General features: G+C 47.4%; 1 long non-coding RNA gene across 1 annotated transcript; it reads right to left on the reverse strand.

Moving 5' to 3' along the window:
- Window positions 1–17616: 17616 nt before the first annotated feature.
- LOC130368229 (uncharacterized) lies at window positions 17617–19927 on the reverse strand. The gene is made up of 5 exons (XR_008892384.1): window positions 19869–19927; window positions 18427–18467; window positions 18266–18332; window positions 18001–18165; window positions 17617–17897 (listed from the first exon to the last, which is right to left on the reverse strand). It is a non-coding gene; the product is annotated as an uncharacterized LOC130368229 (long non-coding RNA).
- Window positions 19928–25153: the final 5226 nt, after the last annotated feature.

The following is a 25153-nucleotide window of genomic DNA, read 5'->3' on the forward strand; positions in this document are numbered from 1 at the left end:
CACATTAGACCCCACATAGTCCCCCCACATTAGGCCCCGTATAGTCCCCCCACATTAGGCCCCGTATAGTCCCCCCACATTAGGCCCCGCATAGTCCCCCCACATTAGACCCCGCATAGTCCCCCCACATTAGACCCCGTATAGTCCCCCCACATTAGGGCCCCGCATAGTCCCCCCACATTAGGCCCAGTATAGTCCCCCCCACATTAGGCCCAGTATAGTCCCCCCACATTAGGCCCAGTATAGTCCCCCCCACATTAGGCCCAGTATAGTCCCCCCCCACATTAGGCCCAGTATAGTCCCCCCCACATTAGGCCCAGTATAGTCCCCCCACATTAGGCCCAGTATAGTCCCCCCACATTAGGCCCAGTATAGCCCCCCCACATTAGGCCCAGTATAGTCCCCCCCACATTAGGCCCAGTATAGTCCCCCCCACATTAGGCCCAGTATAGTCCCCCCAACATTAGGCCCAGAATAGTCCCCCCCCCACATTAGGCCCAGTATAGTCCCCCCACATTAGGCCCAGTATAGTCCCCCCACATTAGGCCCAGTATAGTCCCCCCACATTAGGCCCAGTATAGTCCCCCCACATTAGGCCCAGTATAGTCCCCCACATTAGGCCCAGTATAGTCCCCCCACATTAGGCCCAGTATAGTCCCCCCACATTAGGCCCAGTATAGTCCCCCCCACATTAGGCCCAGTATAGTCCCCCCACATTAGGCCCAGTATAGTCCCCCCACATTAGGCCCAGTATAGCCCCCCCACATTAGGCCCAGTATAGTCCCCCCCACATTAGGCCCAGTATAGTCCCCCCCACATTAGGCCCAGTATAGTCCCCCCCACATTAGGCCCAGAATAGTCCCCCCCCCCACATTAGGCCCAGTATAGTCCCCCCACATTAGGCCCAGTATAGTCCCCCCACATTAGGCCCAGTATAGTCCCCCCACATTAGGCCCAGTATAGTCCCCCCACATTAGGCCCAGTATAGTCCCCCCACATTAGGCCCAGTATAGTCCCCCCACATTAGGCCCAGTATAGTCCCCCCACATTAGGCCCAGTATAGTCCCCCCCACATTAGGCCCAGTATAGTCCCCCCACATTAGGCCCAGTATAGTCCCCCCCACATTAGGCCCAGTATAGTCCCCCCCACATTAGGTGCAGTTCCCCCACAAACATACAGCCTTCAGCCATACAGTGTATTACTGAAGGCTGTATGCCTGTGTACTGCCCCACTTCGGTGTTCCGAGCACCACTCCTCTGGTCCGGCTATACAAGTAGGTCCCGGGACCGGAGGAGCGGTGCTCGGAACACCAAAGGTGACGCGCCGCTGGAAACACTTACCAAGTTGACAGCGCGCGTCCTCCTCGCTGCTCCGGTCCTCTGCGATTGTTGCTATGGGCGCACGCATGGGACGTCAGTGACATCCCTGCGTGCGCTACCTCCCGGCGGTCCCCGCGTTTTTAAAGTAAACTCGGGGCCGCAGGGACTTAGAGGCTTCCCGAAAGCATCTTTCGGGACACAGAGGTGTCCCGCGGCAAAAACACCCGGCGGGTGTTTTTCCCACGGCACATCTTACACTATGTCACGGCACACTAGTGTGCCGTGGCACAGTGGTTGAAAAACACTGGGTTAGTGAATGGTGGAGCCGGAGCTTACAGCTTCGGCTCCACCATGCTAGGGAGCGGGGGGGCAGCAAACTCGGGGGGGGGGGGGGGGGTGGGGGAGGGCAATTGCCCTGTTGCACCCCCCCCTGGATCCGCCACTGGCTGGGAGTTGTAGCTTTGCAATAGCTGGACAGATGTCTGTTGAAAGGGGGGAAAAGCACCAGAAATAAAGCAATGTGGGCTTTGAAAAACACCATTTATATGTTGTTTTTAATTACAGCCTAAGCCTAGGAACAAACACAATTCTTGTTTGATGTTTTTTTCTTTTTTTGCAAAAAAACAAACAAACATCAAAATCTTCCCCCTCATGTCTTTTCTCAGCTATCTTTGTGTTATTTTTGCTAAAAGCACTGGGGGGGGGGGGGGGGGGGTCTTAGAGATTTATCAAAACCAGGGAAGAGGGAAAGTGGACCAGTTGCCCATAGCAACCAATCAGGTAGTTTCTTTCAGTTTTTAAAAAGGCCTCTGAAAAGTGAAAGAAGCGATCTGATTGGTTGCTATGGGCAACTGGTCCACTTGACCTCTGCACAGGTTTTCATACATCTGTCCCAATGTGTATTATTATTATCATCATCATCATCATCATCATCATTATTATTATTATTATTATTATTATAGGAAGTGTTTTTTCTTTGGTGTTTTTTTTCCCTCTGGCTTTTCTAATTACAAGTCATGTGATTCTTTCATCATTTGACTGAAGGATTTCTATAAAAAAAAATAGTGAGAAAATACCACCCCAAAAATAAAAAAACATGCTCTCGGCATCCCACAGATTTGATAGCCTAAAAACACCATAAAAGGATGAAGAAACCCCCATTAGTGTCTGGTGTTTCATATTACCCTATTGATTCCAACCTAACATGTGCCCGCAGCGAGCATGGTGTTTTTTATGACAAACACGCCAAGTGTAATCCCAGCTGAAATGAATGTTTTCACAATAGGTGTGAACAGACTGCAGGATGTGCTAGATATATTTGCATAGTTGCGGCATACAGCACGTGCAGCATTTATGTGGCGGCTTTCCGCTGGCATATATGGCTTTCTGTGCTGGTGAATGCAGCGGGCACTTACTGGCGTTTTTTTCCTAGCTGCACAGTTTTGCACCACAACCACTCCGGTTGGGACCAGGCTGACCGATCTAATGACCAAGATGCCGCAGTGAACGGCTTTATTTCTGTGAAAGTTCTGGCGAACTACAATGCTCAGAAGAGGAGGAGCGCCATTGAGCTTTTGGAAAGAGAATTAGTTTGGAATGGTCAGGGCCATGTGCGTTTACAAAGCCCCCGTGGTGCCAGAACAGTGGACCCCCACATGTGACCCCATTTTGGAAACTACACCCCTCACAGAATTTAATAAGGGGTGCAGTGAGTATTTACACCCCACAGCTCGTTGGAACAGTGGGCTGTGCAAATGAAAAATTTAATTTTTCATTTTTACGGACCACTGTTCCAAAAATCTGTCAGACACCTGTGGGGCGTAAATTCTCAATGTACCCCTTATTACATTACGTGAGGGGTGTAGTTCCAAAATGGGGTCACATGTGTCGGGGGTCCATTGTTCTGGCACTATGGGGGCTTTGTAAACACATGTGGCCTTCAATTCCAGACAAATTTTCTCTACAAAATCCCAATGGCGCTCCTTCTCTTCTGAGCATTGTAGTTCACCCGCAGAGCACTTTAAATTCACATATGGGGTATGTTCTTACTCAGAAGAGATGGGGTTACACATTTTGGGGGGCTTTTTTCCTATTTTCCCTTGTGAAAATGAAAATTTTAGGGTAACACCAGCATTTAAGTGAAAAAATATATTTTTTTTCATTTTCCCATCCAACTTTAAAGAAAATTTGTCAAACACCTGTGGGGTGTTCAGGCTCATTATACCCCTTGTCACGTTCGGTGAGGGGTGTAGTTTCCAAAATAGGGTCACATGTGGGTATTTATTTTTTTGCGTTTGTCAGAACCGCTGTACAATCAGTCACCCCTGTTCAAATCACCAATTTAGGCCTCAAATGTACATGGTGCGCTCTCATTCCTGAGCCTTGTTGTGAGCCCGCAGAGCATTTTTTTGCTCACATCTGGGGTATTTCCGTACTCAGGAGAAATTGCGTTACAAATTTTGGGGGTCTTTTTTTCCTTTTACCGCTTGTGGAAATAAAAAGTATGGGGCAACACCAGCATGTTAGTGTAAAATTTTTTAAAATTTTTTTACACTAACAGGCTGGTGTAGCCCCCAACTTTTCCTTTTCACAAGCGGTAAAAGGAAAAAAAGACCCGCAAAATTTGTAGTGCAATTTCTCCCGAGTACGGAGATACCCCATATGTGGCCCTAAACTGTTTCCTTGAAATACGACAGGGCTCCGAAGTGAGAGAGCGCCATGTGCATTTGAGGACTAAATTAGGGATTGCACAGGGGTGGACATAGGGGTATTCTACGCCAGTGATTCCCAAACAGGGTGCCTCCAGCTGTTGCTAAACTCTCAGCATGCCTGGACAGTTAGTGGCTGTCCAGAAATGCTGGGAGTTGTTGTTTTGCAACAGCTGGAGGCTCCGTTTTGGAAACCCTGCCGTACAAGACGTTTTTAATTTTTTATTGGGGGGGGGGGGGGGACAGTGTAAGGGGGTGTACATGTAGTGTTTTACCCTTTATTATGTGTTAGTGTAGTGTAGTGTTTTTAGGGTACATTCACACTGGCGTGCTACGGTGAATTTCCCGCTAGGAGTTTGCGCTGCGGCAAAAAATTTGCCGCAGCCCAAACTTGAAGCAGGAAATTTACTGTAAACCTGTCTTTGTGCATGTACCCTGTGCATTCACATGGGGGGTCAAACCTCCAGCTGTTTCAAAACTACAACTCCCAGCATGTACTGACAGACCGTGCATGCTGGTAGTTGTACTTTTGCAACAGCTGGAGGCACACTGGTTGGAAAACCTTCAGTTAGGTTCTGTTACCTAACTCAGTATTTTCCAACCAGTGCGCCTCCAAATTTGCCAGATTTGTAAATTATTTCTATTTAAAAATCTTAATCCTTCCAATAGTTATCAGCTGCTGTATTCTACAGAGGAAGTTATTTTCTTTTTGGATTTCTTTCCAGTCTGACCACAGTGCTCTCTGCTGACACTCTTTTTATTAGAAAAATACAAAACTTATCAAATACAAAACACAAAGCAAGCTTAACCAGCTATAACATAAATAAGAAATACTCTAGAACCAAAAACAAAACCTCATAAACAAAACCCTGCCTAACCGGCCAGCCCAGCTTTACTAAGATACTAAAATACTAAGATATTAACCCCTTCCCGCAGAATGTCATATATAAACGCCGGGTTGTGCAGTGCGTTCACGCATCCCGACGTTTATAAATGACATTCAGTTAACCCGGACCAGCGGTGGGACCGAGGAGCAACGCGGGACCGGCCACGTTGACGAGCAGCGACGGGACCGGCAGGTAAGTACATGGTCCTCAGAAGCAGCAGTGAAGATCTTCACTGCTGCTTCTAGGAGTCTGAAAACTACTGAAATTGTATAATGGTCTCCAATCTGTGCTCTTGCAGCTGTTGCAAAACTACAACTCCCAGCATGAACTGACTGTCCAGGAATGCTGGGAGTTTTAGTTCAGCAACATCTGGCACTTCAGATGTTGCCGAACTACAACTCCCAGCATGCCCTTCAGCTGTCTGGGCATGCTGGGAGTTGTAGTTTTGCAACAACTGGAGACACACTGGTTGGGAAACATTGTTTCTAACTCAGTGTTTCCTAACCTGTGTGCCTCCAGCTGTTGCAAAACTATAACTCCCAGCATGCACTAGCAGACCATGCATGCTGGGAGTTGTAGTTTTGCAACATCTGGAGGGCCCCAGTTTGGAGACCATTGTATAATGGTCTCCAATCTGTGCTCTTCCAGCTGTTGCAAAACTACAACTCCCAGTATGCACTGACTGTCCAGGAATGCTGGGAGTTTTAGTTCAGCAACATCTGGCCCTTCAGATGTTGCCGATCTACAACTCCCAGCATTCCCTTCAGCTGTCTGGGCATGCTGGGAGTTGTAGTTTTGCAACAACTGGAGACACACTGGTTGGGAAACATTGTCTGTTTCTAACTCAGTGTTTCCTAACCTGTGTGCCATATACACATACCCCTACACAGCCCCCCTCCCCCAATAAGAACATCCAAAGCAGAGCCTCCAGCTGTTGAAAAACAACAACTCCCAGTATTGCCGGACAGCCCTTGACTGTCCACGCATGCTGGGAGTTTTGCAACAGCTGGAGGCACCCTGTTTGGGAATCACTGGCGTAGAATACCCCTATGTCCACCCCTATGCAAATCCCTAATTTAGGCCTCAAATGCACATGGCGCTCTCACTTTGGAGCCCTGTCGTATTTCAAGGCAACAGTTTAGGGTCACATATGGGGTATCGCCGTACTCGGGAGAAATTGCGTTACAAGGTTTGGGGGGTATTTTCTTCTTTAACCCTTCATGAAAAGGAAATGTTGGGGTCTACACCAGAATGTTAGTGTAAAATTTTTTAATTTTTTACACTAACATGCTGATGTTGCCCTATACTTTACATTTTCACAAGAGGTAAAAGGTAAAAAAAGCCCCCCAAAATTTGTAACGCAATTTCTCCTGACTACGGAGATACTCCATATGTGGGCGCAAAGTGCTCTGGGGGCGCACAACAAGGCCCAGAAGGGAGAGCGCACCATGTACATTTGAGGTGATTTGCACAGGGGTGGCTGATTGTTACAGCGGTTTTGACAAACGCAAAAAAAAAAAAAAAACCACATGTGACCCCATTTCGGAAATGACACCCCTCAGGGAATGTAGTGAGGGGTGCAGTGAGAATTTACCCCCCACAGGTGTCTGACGGATCTTTGGAACAGTGGTCCGTGAAAATGAAAACTTGTACAGCCCACTGTTCCAAAGATCTGTCAGACACCAGTGGGGGGCAAATGCTCACTGTACCCCTTTTTACGTTCCTCAAGGGGTCTAGTTTCCAAAATGGTATGCAATGTGGTTTTTTTTGCTGTCCTGGCACCATAGGGGCTTCCTAAATGCGACATGCTCCCCGAGCAAAATTTGCTCTCAAAAAGCCAAATATGACTCCTTCTCTTCTGAGCATTGTAGTTCGCCCATAGTGCACTTCAGGTCAACTTATGGGGTACCTCCATACTCAGAAGAGAAGGGGTTACAAATTTTGGGGGGTATTTTCACATATTAACCCTTGCAAAAATGTGAAATTTGGGGTGAAACACACATTTTAGTGGAAAATTTTTTATTTTTTTTTACATTTGCAAAAGTCGTGAAACACTTGTGGGGTATTAAGGCTCACTTTATTCCTTATTACGTTCCTCAAGGGGTCTAGTTTCCAAAATGGTATGCCATGTGTTTTTTTTTTTTTGCTGTTCTGGCACCATAGGGGCTTCCTAAATGCGACAAAATTTGCTCTCAAAAAGCCAAATATGACTCCTTCTCTTCTGAGCATTGTAGTTCGCCCGTAGTGTACTTCAGGTCAACTTATGGGTTACCTCCATACTCAGAAGAGAAGGGGTTACAAATATTGGGGGGTATTTCCTGCTATTAACCCTTGGAAAAATGTGAAATTTGGGGGGAAATACAATTTTAGTGAAAAAAAAAATTTATTTTTTTACATATGCAAAAGTCGTGAAACACCTGTGGGGTATTAAGGCTCACTTTATTCCTTGTTATGTTCCTCAAGGGGTCTAGTTTCCAAAAGGGTATGCCATGTGAGGTTTTTTTGCTGTTCTGGCACCATAGGGGCTTCCTAAATGCGACATGCCCCCCGAGCAAAATTTGCTCTCAAAAAGCCAAATATGACTCCTTCTCTTCTGAGCATTGTAGTTCGCCCGTAGTGCACTTCAGGTCAACTTATGGGGTACCTCCATACTCAGAGGAGAAGGGGTTACAAATATTGGGGGGGATTTCCTGCTATTAACCCTTGGGAAAATGTGAAATTTGGGGGGAAACACACATTTTAGTGAAAAAAAATATATATTTTTTACATATGCAAAAGTCGTGAAACACCTGTGGGGTATTAAGGCTCACTTTATTCCTTATTACGTTCCTCAAGGGGTCTAGTTTCCAAAATGGTATGCCATGTGTTTTTTTTTTTTGCTGTTCTAGCACCATAGGGGCTTCCTAAATGCGACATGCCCCCCGAGCAAAATTTGCTCTCAAAAAGCCAAATATGACTCCTTCTCTTCTGAGCATTGTAGTTCGCCCGTAGTGTACTTCAGGTCAACTTATGGGTTACCTCCATACTCAGAAGAGAAGGGGTTACAAATATTGGGGGGTATTTCCTGCTATTAACCCTTGGAAAAATGTGAAATTTGGGGGGAAATACACATTTTAGTGAAAAAAAATAATTATTTTTTTACATATGCAAAAGTCGTGAAACACCTGTGGGGTATTAAGGCTCACTTTATTCCTTGTTATGTTCCTCAAGGGGTCTAGTTTCCAAAATGGTATGCCATGTGAGGTTTTTTTTGCTGTTCTGGCACCATAGGGGCTTCCTAAATGCAACATGCCCCCCAAAAACCATTTCAGAAAAACATACTCTCCAAAATCCCCTTGTCGCTCTTTCCCTTCTGAGCCCTCTACTGCGCCCGCCGAACACTTTACATACACATATGATGTATGTGCTTACTCAAGAGAAATTGGGCTACAAATATAAGTATACATTTTCTCCTTTTACCCCTTGTAAAAATTCAAAAATTGGGTCTACAAGAACATGCGAGTGTAAAAAATGAAGATTGGGAATTTTCTCCTTCACTTTGCTTCTATTCCTGTGAAACACCTAAAGGGTTAAAATGATGACTGAATGTCATTTTGAATACTTTGGGGGGTGCAGTTTTTATAATGGGGTCTTTTGTGGGGTATTTCTAATATGAAGACCCTTCAAATCCACTTCAAACCTGAACTGGTCCCTGAAAAATAGTGAGTTTGAAAATTTTGGGAAAAATTGGAAAATTGCTGCTGAACTTTGAAGCCCTCTGGTGTCTTCCAAAAGTAAAAACTCGTCACTTCTATGATGCAAACATAAAGTAGACATATTGTATATGTGAATAAAATTTTTTTTTATTTGTAATATACATTTTCCTTACAAGCAGAGAGCTTCAAAGTTAGAAAAATGCAAAATTTTCTAATTTTTCATCAAATTTTAGGATTTTTCACAAGGAAAGGATGCAAGTTACCACAAAAATTTACCACCATGTTAAAGTAGAATATGTCACGAAAACACAATCTCGGAATCAGAATGATAACTAAAAGCATTCCAGAGTTATTAATGTTTAAAGTGACAGTGGTCAGATGTTCAAAAAACGCTCTGGTCCTTAAGGCCAAAATGGGCTTGGTCCTGAAGGGGTTAAAATATGCCCAAAATATCTAATCAAACACTCACACGCTTACCGAAAATGAACATAAGAAAAATAAATAAATAAATAAAATAGCACAACTTGGCTTGTCAAAATATAAACATAAAAGTTATCATTACCCGACTATAACTCAAAACCATCCATACTTGGGAACACGCAACAAGAAAACTAAACAGAAAAGTAGCAAGCACACCTAAAAAAAAGAAAAATGAATAAATAAATAAAATAAAAAATAATTATTGTATGTTTTTTTACATTTTATTTTTTTTATATATTTTTTCATTTATTTTTTACATTTTTTATATTTTTTTAATCTATATATATTTTTTTTTCTCATATATTAAAATAATAAATAAATAAATAAATTTGAAAAAAAATTACAAAAAATATGTATATTGTAATAATAATAATAATAATAATAAAAATAATCAAAATAATCATATCACACATACATTCACTTACAAAACGTCCAAAGTAACTGGATCCTCTATCCGGGACTAATGAAAATACCAAAGAAAACATAAAACAGACCAAATAACTGAAATAAACAAAATAAACCACATATCAACACAACAACTGGTCCGGCTACCATAACGCTATAACATGAAACAATATGAAACAATATAGATATAACACAATATAGGTACAAAATTACTAAATTTACTATATAAATTAAATATAAAATAAACAAAATATATGCACTACAGAAAACACCTACAAAATCAATAGAAAACCCTAGGAAAAACCCTACACTAAAACTGTACCCTCACCCACACCCCGGTCATCAGAGTTCCTACACTTCAAATTGTCCCTCACATATAGCTTCCCCTGAAAGCAGCGCCAGGCCAAGTCCCAAAACTTCTGGGGGATCCTTTTCATGTTTAAAAGGTACAACCCCACCCTCAGATCCCGACCTGGGCAGTCCCTGAGCGCCAGAGGCTTCTGGAAGTGGGTCAACAGAACCCGTTTGTCAAGGAACTGCCTTCACTGGGTCCTGCTCTCCCACACTCCCAGACCCCACCGACGTATCGCCTTCAGAGTCGGGGTAGCGTAAGCCGGAAGATATCCATGGGGCGTACGGAGGTCCTTCACTTGCCCTCCTGTCTCCCATTCCTGGAAGAAAGGCCGAAACCATTCCCTGCAGTAGAGTACCCACGGAGAAGCCCTCTCTGACCAGAGGTTTGAGATGTTAGCTTTCAAGAAGGTGTTGGTTAAGAACACCACAGGGTTTACCATAGATAAACCCCCTAGTCTCCTCGTGCGGTACGTAACCTCCCTCTTGACTAGGTTCATCCTGTTTCCCCATAACAGTTGGAAAAACAGGCTGTAGATTCTAATGTAGTAAGCTTCTGGCAAGATACATACGCTGCAGATAGATAAACAAGGGGAGCAGGTACGATTTGATCAGGTGTACCCTTTCCCTGAGGGTCATAGACCAACCCTTCCATTGGTCCACCTTCTGAGCGGCATCCTGGAGCTTACCATCCCAGTTTTTGGTTGGATAATCATCCTGGCCGAATATGATGCCCAAAACTTTTGCTGACTCTTGGGGCCCGGGAAGAGTGTCCGGGAGATCAAACTTGGGATCTCGCCCTCCCAGCCAGAGACTCTCACACTTATCCCGGTTGATCTTAGACCCAGATGCCTCCGAGTAGCGGTCCACTTCCGACATCACCACATCGACCTCCTCTCGCGAGGAGACAAAAATAGTGACATCGTCAGCGTACGCCACCACTCTCTGGGCGACATCCAGCTCCGCCAGACTCATCCTGACTCCCGCCAACGGCCCACAATCTACCCTCCGGACGAAGGGATCGATCGCAAACACGTATAAAAGCAGGCTCAAAGGACAACCCTGACGGACTCCGGACCCCACCTCAAAACAGCGGCCAGACCAACCGTTCACCAGTGGGAAACTCTCTGCCCCTGCATACAAGATCTTAAGCCAATTAACAAAAGTACTCGGTAAGCCATATCTCAGGAGGACGGACCAGAGGTACTCGTGGTTCACCCGATCAAACGCTTTGGCCTGATCCAGGGACAGCAAGTACCCCTTCCAGAAACCCGCTCTACTCCGCTCCACTGCCTCCCTGACACTAAGGACCGCACTTAAGGTGCTTCGGCCTGGAACAGAGCAGTGCTGAGCCCCCGAAAGGAGCCGGGGTGCAAACTTCACCAGCCGATTAAACAGTATCTTAGCCGGAAGCTTCCTGTCCGTATTGAGAAGAGCTATGGGCCTCCAATTCTCAATACGGCTGGGATCTTTACCCTTTGACAGAAGAATCAGGGCTGACCTCCTCATTGAATTCGGCAGAGTGCCCGAGGAGAGACACTCATTGAATACCTCAGTCAAGAGGGGAGCTAAAGACTCCTTAAAGGTCCTGTACCACTCGGATGTTAAGCCATCCGGACCTGGCGACTTCTTAGGGGCGAGCCCCTCGATCGCTAGTCTCACTTCCTCTTCCCTGATTTCTTCTGCCAAAACATCAAGAGAGGGGTCTACCCCTGGCTCAGGAATGGTTTCAGCCAGGAAAGCCGACATCTTGTCTTGATCTAGATCCTTCCTTCCCAAGAGGTGCAAGTAGAAGGATCTGACGACCTCCAAGATCCCTGATCTGGACCGATTCAGAGATCCTGTACTATCAATCAGTCCTGAAATGACTTTACTACTCACTGACATCTTACAGTTTGTGTAAGGGTCGGGCGAGCGGTACTTCCCGAAATCCCTCTCAAAAACCAAAGATGCGTGCCTATCGTACTGACACCCCATCAGCAAGGATTTCACTCTGGAGATATCCTCACGGCTACCTCCAGTCGAGACAAGAAGCTCGAGTTTCCTACTCAGACCCTGATACAGGCGATACCTGTTCAGGGACCTGAGGCTCGAGAGCTGGCGGAAGAACCCCTCAACCCGCTTCTTCAATATCTCCCACCACTCTGACTTACTACTACATAGGCCCAGTAAAGGTACCTGACTCTGAAGAAAATCCTCAAAGGACTGTCTTATCTCCGCTTCCTCCAGGAGGGACAAATTCAGCTTCCAATAACCTTTTCCCATCCGGGGGGGTCTCTGAAACATTCAGGGAAAACAAAATCATACAGTGGTCGGAGAACTCCACCTCAACCATGGACACTGCGGAAGCTACGGCTTCCTCCTTTAAATAAAACCTATCTATCCTAGACCTGCGACTACCTTGATGATAGGGGAAACCCGTGTGGCCTGAGGGGCTCCGGATGTGGGCGTCCTCTAGGCGAGCTTCTCTAGCTATGCTAATCAGTGCAACACTATCGCAAGTCAGCGGACCATTGGAGCCTCTCCTATCTTGAGACCTCGTGACATTATTGAAGTCCCCTCCAAAGATCACTTGCCGACTCGTAAAAAGAAAGGGCTTAATCCTCATAAAGAGATCTTTACGGCCCCGCTTAGTTTGCGGGGCGTAGATGTTAATGAGCCGGAGCTCTTGTCCCTTCATGAAGACATCTAAGATCAGGCACCTCCCCATTTCTAACTCAATAACCCGTCTGCATTCAACAGGAGCAGTAAAAAGGACCGCCACCCCACTATACGGCTCAGCCGCAAGAGACCAGTGGGAGGGACCGCGCCTCCACTCTCTTCTGGCTTTTACCAGGGAGGCTAGATCTGACAACCTGGTCTCTTGTAAAAAGAAAATGTCAGCTTCAACACGGCCGAGAAAATCAAAGGCTGCGAATCTAGCCGTATCTGATTTTATGCTGGCACAGTTAATGGATGCCAACGTGATTGAGTTAGATGGCCTCACCCCTTAAACCTTCTTCCTCTCCTTCCCTCCACCCCCATCTGAATCGGAGGAAGACCCTATGCCTCTTTTTAAACTCAGGGATATATCCATCCTAGGATCTTTACCTCCAGCATCTGGTGTTACCTCAGCCCCTGAGGAAACTGCCCCAGAGGAAGGAGGCTCGGCACCTCCTGGAGGCCGCACTGCCTCCGGACCCTCGAGAAGAGGAGGGGAGATGGTATACTCTGGCGAGATACCGCTTTTACAGCGAAATCTCGCCATCCGGGCTCGTTTTTCATCAGCTCATAATTAGACCAAAAGAGATCTAGTCCTTCCGGCCTAACAAAGCTGACGTCAAACTCGGAGGAGCCGAAGGGGTGAATCAGGTCAAAGATGTCCCCAGCCCTGAAACCCATCTGGAAAAGAAGCTCCACCACCACCATGCATCTTCGCCTTTCCAGACCAAACGGGCCACATTCCTGCGATCTACCTCCTGCCCGGGTGTCTGGAGGGACCATACGGCCTACCCATTCCTCTCTCGGAACGCTCCCAGACCATGTCTCTCCACCCAAAAAGACAGGTCCATCTCCTTTCCCTCTACCTGGAGCGTCCTTTCTCCTCTCTTTAGTGCCTCCAGGAGGCGCCGTTGCAACTGACCTTCACCAGATACAGGAGGTAAAGATCCTACTGAACCCCCAGCCGCCACACTTGCATAACTCCTGACGACCGGGGGGGGGCAGCCGGACCAGACACCGTCCTTACATCCCCGCCTAGGCCACCTGTACTGCCACAAAAGCCACTCTTATTCCTACCATCCACACCACTACTACTACTCTCATTCACACCACTACTCCTCCCATCTGCACCACTACCACTCCTCTCATTCACACCACTACCACCCCTCCTCTTCACTCCACTATCACCACTCTTATTCACTTCACTGCCACTCCTCCCAATCACTCCACTACCACTCCTCCCATCTGCACCACTACCACTCCTCTCATTCACTCCACTATCACCACTCTCATTCACACCACTACCACTCCTCCCATCCACAACACTACCACTCCTCCCATCTACACCACTACCACTGCTCCCATCTACACCACTACCACTCCACCCATCTGCACCACTTCCACTCCTCCCATCTGCACCACTACCAATCCTCCCATCTGCACCACTACCACTCCTCCCATTTGCACCACTACCACTGCCACATACACCCCTCTCATCCACAGCACTACCACTCCCATCTTTCAAACACCTTGTATTAACATTGCTTTTATTGACAGTATTTTTGGGATCAGCAGCTGCTTCACCCACTACCTCTGGGCTGGCCTGGACATGCTTTAGCTTGGCCTTTTTGTACATTCTCAAGTCACCGGCGGCTGCCATTGTCGGCGACGCTGACTCCTCCTCCATTCGAGATGTTACCGCCGACATCACCTCCCGAAGCTGAGGCTGCCCCTCCGGGCGCAACTTCACCCCTCCTCGTGCCACTGATGTGCAGGGACTCCCCTCTCTCACAGGGGAGATCCCTGCAGTGTCCGCGCCAAACACTGTGCCCAACCGCACGGGCTCAGCAGCAGGTTCTGACACCTGGACGCTCCCCCCCCTCTCTCAGGGGAGTGCCCCGCAGCACCGACACTACTAGCAGCGCCCAGGGGACCGCCCCCCGAGCAGAAGATCTCACCACACACCTCAGGCGCCTGGACACTCCCCCCCCCCTCTCAGGGAAGTGCCCCGCAGGGCTAGTAACATTGCCCACAATACTCGGGGAACCGCTCCCCTTGCAAACTGCCGCATAACTATTGCCCACCATTAGCCAGTCCTGTTCTTCCCTACCAGCAGGACGCGTGACTGTAGCACCTGCGGCCATGTTGGATGCACCACTGTACCCCCCGTGCTGGTCCCGTTCCACAGCAGAAGCGGGATCTGGCAGAGTGGGAGGCCCAGCAGCCTGAATCAACTTTTCAGGTGGCCCAGACTGCTGGATTGGAGAGAAAACAAACTTTATCTGCTCCTCAGCCTTTTTCTTCTTCTTTTTTTTCCTCTTCCTCCCCTCAGGGCCCAGGTCCTGGCCAAAACTGCAATTTTCCAGACGGTTGGGTGACTCCTGCATCACTATGGCCCGCAGGAGCCCCCCACAGACCAGTCCACTGTCACCGCCATCACTACTGTCACTTTCCTCAGAGGTGGCTGGTAAGGCGACTTGGGCAGGGTTGATGTAATCTGCACTCGGGGTGACAGAGGTCTTAGGGGTATACGGGGTATCACACACATCCCCCTCACTCTCATCTCCCTCACTGCCGCCATCTCCCTCACCACCTTCCTCCATCTTCTCCTCCGTGACACACAAGCACTCTTCCTCCCCCTGACTATCCTCTTCCTCCTTCACAGGGGTACGCATGGTTTTATAGCGGTCTTCATTCTTTAATTTTTCTTTAAACATGCCTGCACCCTCTACAATCAGCATTCGGGCTCTCACCACATCCTGCTCCTCTGCCTTCAGCTGACACACCCTGGCAGCGAACCTTGCCCTCATGGCCTTGGCAGAGTTATCTGTTTGGTAGCGAGCAAACTTCAGGTCTTCCCTTATGATTTTCAGCTTTTTTCCCAGCTACTCATATTCTACTAGATTTGCCTGCATGCGGGAACCGAAAGTAGCTAGCGACTCCCTGGGACCCTTCACCCCCCATTGCTGGGGTTCCATAGTATCAGACACAGTCCCCGAAGACATAACCATAAGCTTCTTACCGGACGCCTTGTGGTTTCCAGCGACGGACGGGGGAGTGGGCTCCACATTACTGCGGAGCCTGCTGGATCTTCTCACCCTGTCCTGGGAATCGGCCGTAGCTCTCTCACTCCCACCCCCCGCCGTCCTAGTTCGAGGGGTGGAAGTCTGGGGCTCCATAGCAGGAGGCTCTCCCAAGGAAGCTGCCACCCTCCTGGGGAAAAGGCTGTAGGAAACACTGCTTCAATCCTCTCTCTCTGGAAAACTCTGGAAGTCAGACACACCCAACAGCTGCTGTGTTCCACAGGAAGTGCTCTCTGCTGACACCTCTGTCCATGTCAGGAACTGTCCAGAGTAGGAGAAGTTTACTATGGAGATTTGCTCCTACTCACATAGAGCACTGTAGTCAGACCGAAAAGAACTATACAACTTCCTCTGTAGCATACGGCAGCTGATAAGTACTGTAAGGATTAAGATTTTTAAGAAGTAATTTACAAATCTGTTTAACTTTCTGGCACCAGTTGATTTAAAAAAACTAAATCCCTCAAGCAACCGTTCAGCCCCAGTCCAGAACCATCTGACCGGACCACAGGGACCAGTGTGGAGGAGAACAGTGTCCAGGCTGTAAAAGAGAAGAACACTGGAGCAGCCAGATACACTGACTCTAAGGCTGAGCCTCATACTTCTACCGAAGCTGCAGAGTTATAGGGGAACTGTAAAAATGAAAGTACTACAACCCCCAGTGTGGTCCGTCTATGCCCCCCTAAGGGTCAGGGTTGGAGGAGGCACAGGTTGAAAAGACACACTACAATGGGAGTTGTAGTACTGTAGTTGTTAAAGAAAAAAAAGATGTTTTCATCAGGTTGCCCATAGCAACCAATCAGATTGCTTCTTTCATTCTTGAGAAGACCTCTGAAAAATAAAAGAAGTAATCTGATTGGTTGCTAAGAGCAACTGGACAACATTTCCTCTCCACAGGTACATTTCCCCGATTGTCTTCATATTTAGGATGAGAATCTACTGACAAAGTGAGTAGCCAACCATTTCTGGGCATAAAACTCTGTAAGAGACAGCAGTCTGGGGGCGTCTGTGGTGGACATGAAGGAAGGGGGGGGGGGTCCAGGGAAATTGAGATTTGACGTCTGCAGCGAGCGCTTCTCACTGAGCGACGGGTCTCATCCCAGGTATTGCAGGGGGACCCCCCACGATCAGCTACTTATCCCATAAACCATGGATAGGGGATAAGTTAATTTTTGCCATAGTTTTCCTTTAATTGGCCAGAACACACCCAAAATCGGTCCCAGCCAAATATTGCTTTGTGTCCTGTCATTTCTCCCAGCTGTTCTTTTTCTACCTGCTTGTAAGGCATGCCTACACTCTCTAATTCCTTAAAGTGGTACTCCGCCCCTAGATATCTTATCCCCTACCTTAAGGATAGGACAAAAGATGACTGATCACTGGGACCCCCGCAATCTTCATGCAGCACCCGGCGTTCCAAATAATATATTTAGAACTCTGGGTTCTCGTGGTGCGGGTCGTGACCTCACGCCACACCCTTTCCATTTATGTCTATGGGAGGTGGTGTGATGTCACAAGAAGGTGTGGCATGATGTCACGAATCCCACCACAGGAACCAGTGAGCTAAACATAATATTTAGAATTTTGGTTGCTGCATGGAGATTGCTGGGGTCCCAGCAGCAGGATCCCATTGATCAGACATCTTATCCCCTATCCTTTACATAGGGGATAAGATATCTATACCCCTTTAAGGGACAGTTCATGTACCCAAAAGTTGATCCTTTGCAACCGTATGACCCCTAGCAAGTTCCCTGCATGAGTCCCATTCATCAGAAAAAGGCTTGTGCATGGAACTTGCTGGGTGTTCTACGTTTGCCTCATAAACTGCACCACCCAGCACCAGTTGCCTCTCTCCGCACCGCATTATGCAGATCGTGCAGGAGAGCAGCTTTGGTCATCCATGTTTTGCTAACTCTATTTTCACACACAGAAATAAATAAATGAGTCGAACAAGTCAAAGAACAGTTTAAAAAAAGGGGAACTTTATTTATTATTTATTAAAATGTTTGTGTAGGGGATTTTTTGTAACCTCCCATCACTCACAAAGAGCGTACAGTAACTAATACTCAGGACAGGAAAAACCTCCAGAGGGGAGGAAACCTGTAGGGAATCCATGGCTACTGTATGGCCCTTCCTCTGGGCATACTAAAGGAGGTTACCTCTAGAATTTGGGCAAATGTTTCTGTGTATGTGCATGATTCCTAGGCCTGTGCCTTCATCCAACGTCTTGCTGTAGGTCCCGAAATGCTACTCCATGTCCTGGAAATAGTGCATCTAAGATAGGGGACAAAAAAAGATAGATTATTTACATGTTTATCATAGAAATACACATGGAACTGCAATAAAGACCTTTTGGACAAAACAATGTAACACTTACCAGTCACAGTCATGTGCATGACTTTGCATTCCCGTGTCCCTACACAGTGTCCAGCACCGGCCCCTCACTGATGAACAGGACCAGTGTTATTTCTGGGGCTATGCCTTCATCCAACGTCTTGCTGTAGGTCCGGAAATGCTACTCCATGTCCTGGAGATAGTGCATCTAAGATAAGAAAAAAAAGATAGATTATTTACATGTTTATCATAGAAATACACATGGAACTGCACTAAAGATCTTTTGGACACAACAATGTAACACTTACCAGTCACAGTCATGTGTATGACTTTGCATTCCCGCGTCCCTACACAGTGTCCAGCACCGGCCCCTCACTGATGGAGAATGAACAGGAGCAGTGTTATTTCTGCTCAGTGCTGCTCTTTGGTGGACAATGGTTATGACATCACATGTGTGACACACTGTTACCTCCTGGGAGTTCTATTTCAGTAGTGCTGCTCTCTGATTGGCTGAAAATCAAAAAAGCTTTCTAATATATTCTGTATGACTGTTATCTAAGGTTTTTGACAAATTTTATTAAAATGGCGCCACTCCCTGTGGGTGCGTTATATTTGTTTCTCCTAACCAGACATTCTGTATATGTAATATCATTTGGTGGCCCCAACAGCCTGGGCCCATAGGTTTCTTACATAGATCAATGCTACTCCGGTAGGCTCAATGAGCAGCGCTGGCCGCCGGGACGTCTGACGAGTGACGTCCCTGACGTTGCGGTCTGGAGCGAAGGATGTCACTAGTCATACGTCCCAGCAGCCATTGATTTAAAGTGGTCGTGGCTCCTGCTGCCAGTTCCAGATCAGACACCATGGCCCTAGATTGACATACTGCAAAACCGATCCCTTGTGGCTGCCCACCTGTTGCAAAACTACAACTCTCAGCCTTCGGCTGTCAGGGCATGCTGGGAGTTGTAGCTTTGCAATAGCTGGACAGACGTCTGTCGAAAGGGGGGAAAAAGCACCAGAAATAAAGCAATGTGGGCTTTGAAAAACACCATTTATATGTTGTTTTTAATCACAGCCTAAGCCTAGGAACAAACACAATTCTTGTTTGATGTTTTGTTTTTTTTATGCAAAAAAAAACAAACATCAAAATCTTCCCCCTCATTTCTTTTCTCAGCTATCTTTGTGTTATTTTTGCTAAAAGCACTGGGGGGAGGTGGAGGGGTTGTCTTAGAGATTTATCAAAACCAGGGAAGAGGGAAAGTGGACCAGTTGCCCATAGCAACCAATCAGGTAGTTTCTTTCATTTTTAAAAAGGCCTCTGAAAAGTGAAAGAAGTGATCTGATTGGTTGCTATGGGCAACTGGTCCACTTGACCTCTGCACAGGTTTTCATACATCTGTCCCAATGTGTATTATTATTATCATCATCATCATCATTATTATTATTATGGGAAGTGTTTTTTCTTTAGTGTTTTTTTTCCCTCTGGCTTTTCTCTTTACAAGTCATGTGATTCTTTCATCATTTGACTGAAGGATTTCTAAAAAAAAAAATTGTGAGAAAATACCCCCCCCCCCCCCCCCAAAAAAAAAAACATGCTCTCGGCATCCCACAGATTTGATAGCCTAAAAACACCATAAAAGGATGAAGAAACCCCCATTAGTGTCTGGTGTTTCATATTACCCTATTGATTCCAACCTAACATGTGCCCGCAGCGAGCATGGTGTTTTTTATGACAAACACGCCAAGTGTAATCCCAGCTGAAATGAATGTTTTCACAATAGGTGTGAACAGACTGCAGGATGTGCTAGATATATTTGCATAGTTGCGGCATACAGCACGTGCAGCATTTATGTGGCGGCTTTCCGCTGGCATATATGGCTTTCTGTGCTGGTGAATGCAGCCGGCACTTACTGGCGGTTTTTTCCTAGCTGCACAGTTTTGCACCACAACCACTCCGGTTGGGACCAGGCTGACCGATCTAATGACCAAGATGCCGCAGTGAACGGCTTTCTTTCTGTGAAAGTTCTGGCGAACTACAATGCTCAGAAGAGGAGGAGCGCCATTGAGCTTTTGGAAAGAGAATTAGTTTGGAATGGTCAGGGCCATGTGCGTTTACAAAGCCCCCCGTGGTACCAGAACAGTGGACCCCCCCACATGTGACCCCATTTTGGAAACTACACCCCTCACAGAATTTAATAAGGGGTGCAGTGAGTATTTACACCCCACAGATCTTTGGAACAGTGGGCTGTGCAAATGAAAAATTTATTTTTTCATTTTTACGGACCACTGTTCCAAAAATCTGTCAGACACCTGTGGGGGTAAATTCTCAATGTACCCCTTATTACATTATGTGGCGGGTGTAGTTTCCAAAATGGGGTCACATGTGTCGAGGGGTCCATTGTTCTGGCACTATGGGGGCTTTGTAAACACATGTGGCCTTCAATTCCGGACAAATTTTCTCTACAAAATCCCAATGGCGCTCCTTCTCTTCGGAGCATTGTAGTTCGACCGCAGAGCACTTTAAATTCACATATGGGGTATGTTCTTACTCAGAAGAGATGGGGTTACAAATTTGGGGGAAGCTTTTTTCCTATTTACCCTTGTGAAAATGAAAAATTTAGGGTAACACCAGCATTTTAGTGAAAAAATTTTTTTTTTTTCATTTTCCCTTCCAACTTTAATGAAAATTCATCAAACACCTGTGGGGTGTTCAGGCTCATTATACCCCTTGTCACGTTCGGTGAGGGGTGTAGTTTCCAAAATGGGGTCACATATGGGTATTTTTATTTTTTTTGCGTTTGTCAGAACCGCTGTACAATCAGCCACCCCTGTGCAAATCACCAATTTAGGCCTCAAATGTACATGGTGCGCTCTCATTCCTGAGCCTTGTTGTGAGCCCGCAGAGCATTTTACGCTCACATATGGGGTATTTCCTTACTCAGGAGAAATTGCATTACAAATTTTGGGGGTCTTTTTTTCCTTTTACCGCTTGTGGAAATAAAAAGTATGGGGCAATACAAGCATGTTAGTGTAAACATTTTTATTTTTTTACACTAACAGGCTGGTGTAGCCCCCAACTTTTCCTTTTCACAAGCGGTAAAGGGAAAAAAAGACCCCAAAAATTTGTAGTGCAATTTCTCCCGAGTACGGAGATACCCCATATGTGGCCCTAAACTGTTTCCTTGAAATACGACAGGGCTCCGAAGTGAGAGAGCGCCATGCGCATTTGAGGACTAAATTAGGGATTGCACAGAGGTGGACATAGGGGTATTCTACGCCAGTGATTCCTAAACAGGGTGCCTCCAGCTTTTGCTAAACTTCCAGCATGCCTGGACAGTCAGTGGCTGTCCAGAAATGCTGGGAGCTGTTGTTTTGCAACAGCTGGAGGCTCCATTTTGGAAACCCTGCCGTACAAGACGTTTTTAATTTTTTATTGGGGGGGGGGGGGGGGGGGACAGTGTAAGGGGGTGTATATGCAGTGTTTTACCCTTTATTATGTGTTAGTGTAGTGTAGTGTTTTTAGGGTAAATTCACACTGGCGTGTTACGGTTAATTTCCCGCTAGGAGTTTGCGCTGCGGGGAAAAATTTTAAGTAGGAAATTTACTGTAAACCTGTCCGTGTGAATGTACCCTGTACATTCACATGGGGGGCAAACCTCCAGCTGTTTCAAAACTACAACTCCCAGCATGTACTGACAGACCGTGCATGCTGGGAGTTGTACTTTTGCAACAGCTGGAGGCACACTGGTTGGAAAACCTTCAGTTAGGTTATGTTACCTAACTCAGTATTTTCCAACCAGTGTGCCTCCAGCTGTTGCAAAACTACAACTCCCAGCATGTACTAATCACCGAAGGGCATGCTGGGAGATGTAGTTATGCAACAGCTTGAGATACCCAACTACAATTCCCAGCATGCCGAGACAGCTGTTTGCTTTCTGGGCATGCTGGGAATTGCAGTTTTGCAACATCTGGAGAGCTACAGTTTTTTGACCACTGCACAGTGATCTCCAAACTGTGGACCTCCAGATGTTGCAAAACTACAACTTCCAGCATGCCCAGACAACAAACAGCTATGTGGGCATACTAGGAGTTGTAGTTTTGCAAGATCTGGAGGGATATAGTTTAGAGACCACTGTATAGTGGTCTCAAATTGCAGCCCTCCAGCTGTTGCAAAACTACATATTCCAGCATGCCCAAACAGCTGTCTGGGCATGCTGGGAGTTGTAGTTTTGCAACATCTGGAGGGCTACAGTTAGAGACCACAGTCTCAGACTGTAGCCCTCCAGATCAACTTACCGGCTTCCATACCATCCCGGGAGCCGTCCTCTTCAGAAGCAAGTGACGGGTAAGTGGACGTCGGCGCCCGGTCCCCTTTGGTTCCCCGTTCTGCCCCGCCTATTGTGGGTGGACAAGACGGGGAAAATGAAAGTTAACCCCCCCGCCCCCGGTCTGCTATTGGTCGTCCCCTCTGACGATCAATAGCAGACCAATAGCAGGGATAGGAGGGGTGGCAACCCTGCCACCCCACTCCTATGCCTACAGGGGATCGTGGGTGTCTTAGACAACCGCGATCTCCCTTCTATTTCGGGTCACCGGGTCACAATAGACCCGTATGACCCGGAATCGGCGCAAATCACAAGTGTGAATTCACTTGCGATTTGCGCCGATCACCGATGGGGGGGTCATCACAAATGCACCCCTGGGCATTTGTGCGGGGTGCCTGCTGATTCATATCAGCAGTCACCCCGGCCCGGTCCCCGTCCGGCGCGCGGCGGGGACTGAAATTCCCACGGGCGTATGGATACGCCCTGGGTCCTTAAGTACCAGGACGTCAAAGCTTATCCATACGCCCTAGGTCCTTAAGTGGTTAAACACTAACCTTGAGGTTAGGGAAATTTGCCAGATTTGTAAATTATTTCTATTTAACCCCTTAAGGACACATGACGTTCTCATACGTCTCCATTTCCGAGTCCTTAAGGACACATGACGTATGAGAACGTCATGTGTTTTACCGGCCCCCCGCAACCATCTGGAGCGGAGCCGGTCCCCGATGCCTGCTGAAATCGTTCAGCAGGCATCGGGGCATATCGCCCAGGGGGGTCATTATGACCCCCCATGTCGGCGATGGCCGCAGATCGCTGGACAATTCAGTCCAGCGATCTGCGGCGGATTCCGGGTCAATCGGGTCTCCAGTGACCCGGTGACCCGGAATTATTGGCTGATCGGGGCCGTCAGAGACGGCCCCGATCAGCCAGAGCCAGCAGGGGTGAGGTGGCACTGGTGCCACCTCACGATCGCCCTGATTCGTCGGCCGGATTACCGGCCGACCAATCAGGGCGCCTGCTGCGAGTGTCACTCCCGCAACCCGCTCCGCCCCTCTTCCGGAGGACGTGAGCGGGTGCGGGACGTGCACCCCGGTGCTGGGGACCCCGATCCCCGGCGCCCCTGTTGGGATCGGGGCCCCAGGAGCAGCGGCGGCGGCGGAGACGACGAGGGACTGACCTGTGCGGCGAGGATCGTTGGAGGTGAGTGACAGCCTCCTGCTGTTGCTTAGCAACAGCTCCCAGCATGCAACAAGGGCATGCTGGGAGCTGTAGTTATGCAACAGCAGGAGGCAGACCACCACAACTCCCAGCATGCCCTTATGGGCATGCTGGGACTTGTAGTTTTGCAACAGCTGGAGGCACATTCTTTCTATGGAAAAGTGTACCTTCAGCTGTTGTGTAACTACAACTCCCAGCTTGCACAATCAGCTAAAGTGCATGCTGGGAGTTGTAGTGGTGCATCTGGTGGTTGCATAACTACAACTCCCAGCATGCCCGTTGGCTGTCGGTGACTGCTGAGAGTTGTAGTTTTGCAACAGCTGAAGGCACACTGAGTTAAGTAGCAAACCAGTGTGTCTCCAGCTGTTGCATAACTACAATCCCCAGCATCCCCAGCCAAAGTAGTATGCCTCCAGCTGTTGCATAACTACAACACCCAGCATGCCCTTCCGCTGTCCGTACATGCTGGGGGTTGTAGCTTTTGCAACAGCTGAAGGCACACTGGTTGCAAAACACTGAGTTTGTTACCAAACTCGGTGTTTCACAACCAGTGTGCCTCCAGCTGTTGCAAAACTACAACTCCCAGCATGCACTGATAGACCGTACATGCTGGGAGTTGTAGTTTTGCAACAGCTGGATGTCCCCCCCCCCCCCAATGTGAACGTACAGGGTACACTCACATGGGCGGAGGATTACAGTAAGTATCCGGCTGCAAGTTTGAGGTGCGGCAAAATTTCTGCCGCAGCTCAAACTGCCAGCGAGAAACTACTGTGAACCCCCCCGCCCGTGCGACTGTACCCTAAAAACACTACACTACACTAACACAAAATAAAATAAAAAGTAAAAAAACACTACATATGCACATACCCCTACACAGCCCCCCTCCCCTCCCCAATAAAAATGAAAAACATCTGGTACGTCACTGTTTCCAAAACGGAGCCTCCAGCGGTTGCAAAACTACAACTCACAGCATGCACTGATAGACCGTACATGCTGGGAGTTGTAGTTTTGCAACAGCTGGATGTTCCCCCCCCCCCCCCCAATGTGAACGTACAGGGTACACTCACATGGGCGGAGGATTACTGTAAGTATCCGGCTGCAAGTTTGAGCTGCGTCAAATTTTCTGCCGTAGCTCAAACTGCCAGCAAGAAACTACTGTGAACTCCCGCCCGTGCGACTGTACCCTAAAAACACTACACTACACTACACTAACACAAAATAAAATAAAAAGTAAAAAACACTACATATACACATACCCCTACACAGCCCCCCTCCCCAATAAAAATGAAAAACGTCTGGTACGCCACTGTTTCCAAAACGGAGCCTCCAGCTGTTGCAAAACAACTACTCCCAGTATTGCCAGATAGCCGTTGACTGTCCAGGCATGCTGGGAGTTTTACAACAGCTGGAGGCACCCTGTTTGGGAATCACTGGCGTAGAATACCCCTATGTCCACCCCTATGCAAGTCCCTAATTTAGGCCTCAAATGCGCATGGCGCTCTCACTTTGGAGCCCTGTCGTATTTCAAGGCAACAGTTTAGGGCACATATGGGGTATCGCCGTACTCGGGAGAAATTGGGCTTCAAATTTTGGGGGGTATTTTCTGCTATTACCCTTTTAAAAAATGTAAAATTTTTGGGAAAACAAGCATTT

Source organism: Hyla sarda, chromosome 4, assembly GCF_029499605.1.
Source record: "Hyla sarda isolate aHylSar1 chromosome 4, aHylSar1.hap1, whole genome shotgun sequence".
Lineage (NCBI taxonomy): Eukaryota > Metazoa > Chordata > Amphibia > Anura > Hylidae > Hyla > Hyla sarda.